We start from the raw sequence: 7,521 nt of genomic DNA on the forward strand, positions 1-7,521 counted from the left end.
GATTTAGGAAGTTGTTACTCCAGGCTAATGAGATTAATATACTGGCCTCTTTGGCTTATCAAGAGGATTTTCCCCTTTCTTGTGGAAAAACAGCAAGAAATAATGATGACTGGTGCTACACATGTTCAGGAGAGATTTAAAATAAACTAGAGAGAGAATTTTGAATGTCTTTACAGTCCTGGGAGGAAATCTTAGATACTTTTTTCATTATTGTTTTTGAGAAGAGAACAATTGCTCAGTGGAAAGATGTGCATGAATGTGGTTCAGCAACAGTCTGTCACTGCAGCCACAATTTTTACACATTGAGTAAGTAAAGTTAAAAATCTACATCTACTGTTTTATCCACCCACTCGAAATATATCCCTTTGATTAACCCTTTGGAAAAGCAGGCCATGTTTATTCAGGTCCCTTCATTAACACTTTGGAGTTTTTAATATTAGGAGCAATGCCTCTAAGCCCTGAGAGGCAGAGTTTCCAACTCACAAAGCTGGAAGTTATTGGAGCAACTGTGTGTGTGCATGTTGGTTTTCTTTATGTGTTTTTTGTGTTTGGGTTTGGGGTTTTTTTTCATGGATAGGTGAGGGTGTCAGAAAAAAGGTTTAATTTTTCACACTTAAAATACCTCAACCTGGCTCCTTTTCATTGCTGGTTTTGGCCCAGACCAGGCCAGGTGAGATCCCTGCAGAGAGGCCTCATCCGCAGCACAGAAAGCTGTGGAACAGACACCCAGAATGGGAGTGTACCAGCATCAGAAGTTTCTTGCAAACATTAAGCTCTGAGTTTCATATAACAGCATGAATATGTGAGAAACTGGGTGGGTCTGAAATGCTCTGTCAGACTAGAATGGATGCAAATAAACTAAAAGAAAAGCTGGAATCATCTGCATGATGAGCTCCAGGAGAGCAGAAATGAATCAAAACTTTGACGAAAAGTTTAAGAAATTATCTTTCCCCCCCTAAAGGAAACACAGAGAAGGTGCCATGCTATGAACTGCAAAATAAATGTACTATGTTCAGGGCTTGCACCATAGGTGAGAGAAAAAGCATGCAAAGAGAAGACAATCCTTTCCTCTTTTGCTACTTTCTGTGCCTAAAGCAGGCCAGGGAATTATTTTTGTCTTTTCCATTAGTGCACAGGAAAATAACTCTATTGAATCTTTCCCACTTAGTAAAAAGTACCTGATGTCCAAAATCAATACAGGAATACTTCCGGAGCTAAGTGTGCTTTGCTTAAGGTGTTTCTTTTTTTCTTCTTTCTTTTTTTTTTTTTTTTATCTCCACTTCAAGACAAAGCTGAAAAACATTAAAAAAATGTGGTTTTCTAAGTCTGTGGAGTGCCATGAGCTTTATCTGAGTCAATGCAAAGCACAAGAAGGGCTCATTCAGTTTTTATGCAGTGTATGCTACCCCATGAACGTTACTGAAGTTTTATTCTGGAGCAGGACTACAGGCAAGAAAATATGTCCCAGACATATGACACAGAGACAAAAAAAATCTCAGACAGGTGCAAATCTATCAACTGTGAATAACTTGACTTACCTGTTCAAGCTCATTAGTGTTCATCTGAATCAATGTTAAAGATTATCTCTTCCTGCTTAACTTCAGAATTTTTAAAATTAATTTCTTGGCAAAGTGAGCATCTGTCACTCATTGTATTCAATGCAGCATAACAACAGAGTTGATTTCACTTTTGAACATACACATTTTCCCTTCTAATAAAATTCTTACAATTTAAAAAATACCATTAATTTAGTGTATCATTGTGAAATATGAAACACCTAGGACACCCTAGAGTTCTGTGCAAGCCCACCCTGAGTGCCCTGTCGGATTAGGGTTGCAAACCTGAACAGGGGTGGACTGCTACGTTCAACTTACTTTAAGGGTAAATGTCTCATAAGCAGTCAGATCTCTCTAGTCTTTCAAAAAGTAAATGACAAAATTTTTAGTTGCATTCATCTGAAGTCCTTGTTATCAAGTATTTTAAAAGATACCTGCAGTAACAGCACTAGTTAGTTGTTTTAATGCTCCTTCTCATGCCTGCTTTCTGGAATTCCTTACTTACATGCACATTAAGTACCTGCAAGTATTTACTTGCAAAAGCTTCTTAGTTTCCAATTATTCATACTATTCTTCTTTTTTTTTCTTTCCTCTTGAAAACAGATTTTGAAGGAGAATTCAATAGCTGACTCATTTCTGAATCATCATTAATTTCAGCCCACTAGTCTTTTTTTAATCCTCATTTTAATACATGGGATTTAAAGCTGTTTGTTGTTTTCATTGACTTCAGGAATGCATTGGGTTGGTTAAAAAGAAGCATTATGGAGGGTAAAAAATGCTTTTTCCATCCAGGTCTCATAAATGCTCTTATTCCAGTCCTGTTTGACAAATCCACCAGGGATATAAGGAATTCAATAGCATTGAATTAAGGTCATCCAAGCATTAGTAGGTCTGGAAGACCTGCCATTGGGTGAGTTGTCATTATCTCTATATCCATGATACTACTGGAGAAGGGATGCACTTTGCAGTTAATTTGAACTTGGAATAGATGCCAATATTGGCATTCACTGGAAAGCAGCAGCAGACAATATATTAAACAAGTATGCTCCTGTTGATCTTCTAAAGCTTTGAGAGGGCTGAAGGTTTCAATGAATGAAAAATTGCAAAACAAAATTACCTTAGCAGCAGGTACTTATGGAAGAATGGATGGGCAAACATCCAAAATCACAATAAAAATGTGTCAAATCAATGTACTACCTCAATGATTTTATCTCCTAAACCACCTGAATCGGTGAAAAGTTATCAGAATACAGAGTGCAGAGTACACATGGGAAGTCTTTGCAAGACTTGTTATTTTGAAACTTGAATTAAGAGGGAAAAGAAAAAAGAAAAAAGACATAGAAATACAAGGAACAGGATTGATTACAGTAACCAGGCCAAATTGGTGCAGCATCTGATATCAACAACAAAAATCTGCAAATAACCCAGTTGGATCCAAAAAGGGGGACCTCTGGCTTGGGACTGCGTGCAGGTCTAGGATTGTTTGTGTTGATGCTGGAGTGAGTTCCTGCACTGTACAACTAGGAATCAAAAGAGAAAATCCTGTTAAGGAATTACTCCCCTTCTTGCAATCACCTCTTTCCAAGTTGCTGTAACTTACCCTCTACAGTGAGAGCTCAAGGCCCAGCATTAACTATTTTTGTTCCTTTCTGGCTCCTCAGATTTTCTCTCAGATGAAGTCTTTTGGAATCCACAGAAACAAATGGAAATCATGGTGCTTCCACCACACTTTCCATTAATATCTGCAGGTGTTAGGTCAGTCTCCATCAACATTATGGAGGCAGAGGAGAACAGAGGAAAACTGAGCTGTAAGTAACTATTATATTACACATGAACAATTGAATGATCTGACATGAGAAGAAGTGTTCCTCACCTTCCAAAATTTTGCTAGAGGATCTGTTATCATCACACATGAACTCAAGGGAGTAATTTTTTGTCACACTAAAGTAGAACAGACTATCTTGGAGCTTAGGATGTCTGCATTCACTTCCTTGCTCTGGTCAAGAAATACAAGATTTGGAATCCTAAGTAAAATAGCATTTTCACAAGCACTTACAAACCAAGCTTACAAGCCAAACTTCAAAGTCAAAATTTTGTCTCTCACTTTACTCTTAATTGCACATCAACAGGTGCAAGGTCCAAAAAATTTAAATCGTGTTCAATAATGAAACAGGACCATGAAAGTGCTTTGAAAACTTCCATTTGAATGAGCTGGATAACAGTAAACACACAAGAAAGGAACAGATTCAGGAGATATTTCATGGTTTAGAGATACAGCTTCAAAAACAAGGATGTTATGTTCTTTACTAACAATGAAGTTTTTCCCTCAAGCTTTCCACGTCTGGAAAATGAAATCATTGTTTATGAGTACTTTGGAAACATTATTTTATCTGAAGTTACCATGCTTTCATTTCTTGATACAAGAGTAATCTTTACCTGGAGATAACCATTCTACCACTGCAAGTTTAGCTTTAATTCATTCAGCTTCAAATGACATAGTTATGAAGACATCTTTGCCTTCCGGTTTTCAGCACAGGGCTTTGGCTTTTGGTCCACACATTTTCCCAGAAACTGTAGCAAGTTTGTACAGCCTGTGCTAAAGTGTCTTCTTCAGCACTGTAACAGGTGGCAGGTGGATTCAGTAGGATCACAGCTCACTCAGCTGGGATCATACCTTTGACTGCAGTGTAAACTTCCTCTTTTTTGTATATTGGTTTATAACTTTATAACCAAACCATTTGTCCAATCAAAATTAGGTCATGTGTTCACAGCCTAAAGCAAAAACAAGATTGGAATGGTCAGGGATCAGTAAACATTTATTGTCTTCAGAGAGGTTGAACCTATTTGTGTGCTGGGTCTGAAATGACACTTCAAAAAATCCTGGAATTTAAAGTTAAAATGGTTTTTAAGTTGTCTTGATTTATTTTATATTTTTTTAAAAAAGCTTTATTCAGTGAGCCTTGTACTAGAGTTTTTGAGACTGATGAGTACTAATGCTTTTAAACACAAAATTTTTACCCAAATCACCTAAAGTAGGATACCTAAAAATGAAACTCTTCCTCTAAACTCATTATCATCTTTTAATATGCAGATCTATATTTTTAAGCATTGATGGGAAACTTTTTCACAGTTTCCTAAAGCTATATTTACTGAATTCTCCTCTTCATTTGCAATTTTATTCGTGTGCTGACGTGCTGCTCTCTGCAAATCAGGTATCATGATGAGCCATTCTCCAACTGATATAATATTATATTTTCATCATATATATGATTCGTACCTCCTTCTGGCTATGAAGAGTAAAATTATGCATAGAAATCAATCTATCTGTTATGTTTAGGAGATAGTTTTCTCATCCATGCACCTGCAGCTTTTAAAAAATTGTTGGAGCCATCGATACAGGAAACCTGGCAGTACCTCTTAGATATTTCAGACCACATTATCATTATCATTACTATGACCTGTTATTAATACTGGAGTAATATTTCAGGTTTCATTGGCCTTGTCAGTTAAGCCAGGACTGGAGCACAAACTCTGTGATTAAGTACATTGTAAACACATGTTATCCCTTGCTGTAATCTAAGGAGAGACTGAGGGTGTCTGACTTCTGGGGGAGGAAATGCCAGCAGGGATGGGACCAGCTCACCCTGAAGCTTTGCTCTGCAAAGCCATTCAGACACAACCAGCTCCAGCTGTGACTCACAGCTGTGGCAGCCCATGGGATTCAAGGAAGAGGACCAGCACATTTGGACAGAGTTGTGGTGTCCCACTGTTCATCATGAATCATTGGCCCTGCACTCCACGTAGTCATTTATGGGTTTTGCAGATAACAAGAGCACTCATTCATTTATGCAGCAATATCTCCTATTGAGAAACATGAAATTCCTCTGATGATTTCTTACCTGATGATTTTAGAGAAGAAAATGCTGCATTTTTTTTTTATAAATGCCTTATAGTGCAACACAGCAGAGGAGATGAATTATTTAGGTTTGACGGTCACTGACTCAGAATGTCTCTGGTTTAAGATGCAGATCTGTTATAATAATTTTAGAAATACTTCTCAGGTGTTTTCTCCTGTATTATGTAATTCTTTTTCTGACCAGATTTCAAGGATTCCATGAGAATACTTTGTCTCCACCTGTATTTCTCTTGTAACAATTACTTACTGCAGTGCCACGCTTTTAAGTTTGTTGCACTGATCTGCTGAAATCTGCTGACCTGTTGCTTCCTGGTAGTCTTAACCACTCAAGACTTATTACTTAGTTTTTCACTGAAAGTGGTTATCACATTATAGCATGTTTAGAAGACATAACTAAAAAATACTGGAAAATAATCCCAGGCTTTCCTCTGCAACACCTGCACCTAAACCATTAAGCTATTTTCCAGAGGTGCCCAAAAAGCAGTCTTTTGGGCACAGGTAGGCCAGGCAGGAGCTTTCCCAGCACAGGACAGGGGTGGGTGGCTGTGTAGGAAGCTCTTGCTTAACCATCAGCTTCAGCCTCTCAGGCATTCCAATCTTTCTGGGTGTCTCCTCTGTTCCACCTACCCTGGTGGAGGACAACCCTCCACCTCAAGGGGCTCACTCTGCACAGGAGGGACAAGCTCCAGAAATAGAAGTAGGACCATAAATGCAGTGATACCATGGTTGGTCTCTGAGGAGACCAAATTTACCACACATCCAAAGCACAACCTGTTTGAACCCACACAGTAACTCTACTGTAGTGTGTTTGGTTGGCTTAAAAAGGTCCTGATTGCACAAGGCAGAAACTGTGTCCCAACTTTCTTAGCCTGAGACTGTAACACAGGACTTTCAGACCTAAGCTAAGGGCTGCCAGCTCCTGCAGGTGGTTGCTGGTGCATTAGGCGGGGCTCAGGCTCAAGGGTCCACCCTGTCCATAATGAAGACCTGGCCAAAGAGCTGGGCAAAGACCTCAGGACACACAGAGCAGGTATGGATGTTCCCCATGGCCACTCTTCCCTCTTAGTATCAATGGCTATGCACAAACAGATAATTTACCTTCTCTAAAAAACATTCTCTCCCCTTACAGACCACTTTCATGTTGGTGCAGAGGGGTCTCATGAGTCTGCTCAGAATTCAGGTGCAAGATTTTTTTTGGTTTTTAATTCTTGGCCAATTCGAACTGTGATTTTGTTATGTTTCAGTAGGTCAGAATAAAAAGATGAATTAATTAGAAAATAGCAGATACAATTAACACTGGAGAGAAAACAAACAAACAAACAAACAAACTACCCCGTGATTTAGATCTGCATTAACAGTTTCATCTAGAAAGAACTTTCAGCATATTCCAAACTAAAGGTAGGTAAAGCAGCAGCACATTTCACAGTGAAAACTGGTAGACTAAACCTAATGTAGCCTTTATCCTGTACTACAAAATCATTTGAAAGGCTTTAAATTTGACAGCCTGAAGTATTTTCTGTTTATTCTGCAACAGTTAGTGCTCTGTTCCCAACTTATTTTTGGCCCAGGATAGACAGGGATTGTTGATAATGGGGACACAAAACCCATAAGAGGGCTTGTTCTTTATAGGGTACATGATCCTAATGCATACAGAAAACTGTGGGTTTAGGGATGCTGGGGTTTTTTTTCTCTTTTATAAACAACTAGAAAACATCATAAAAACAGGTAGTGATAGGTCATTATGTCTGCTTGATTATATATCTAAAAGCAAAGAAATGCCAAATAGCTGAGCTGTCTCCTGTATTCCATAGTTATTCTGACAGAAGGACTTTGATAATGCCATTAAAGGTCTTTTTGATAGCCTCAAACAAGAGTTGGGTAAACACAAGGCTCATGCCCTTAAACCTCCCACAGTCTGATGAAAATTCACTGGTTTTCCTGTTTGTTCAGTGATGCTGGTGGAGTTACCATGATTTATGGCCCACCAAGTTGTCTGTAATGATCCCTAAACTACATGGTTTGTTGTCTGTATTCAAAGGCATGCCTGGC

Source organism: Corapipo altera, unplaced genomic scaffold, assembly GCF_003945725.1.
Source record: "Corapipo altera isolate COAL_440 unplaced genomic scaffold, ASM394572v1 1, whole genome shotgun sequence".
Lineage (NCBI taxonomy): Eukaryota > Metazoa > Chordata > Aves > Passeriformes > Pipridae > Corapipo > Corapipo altera.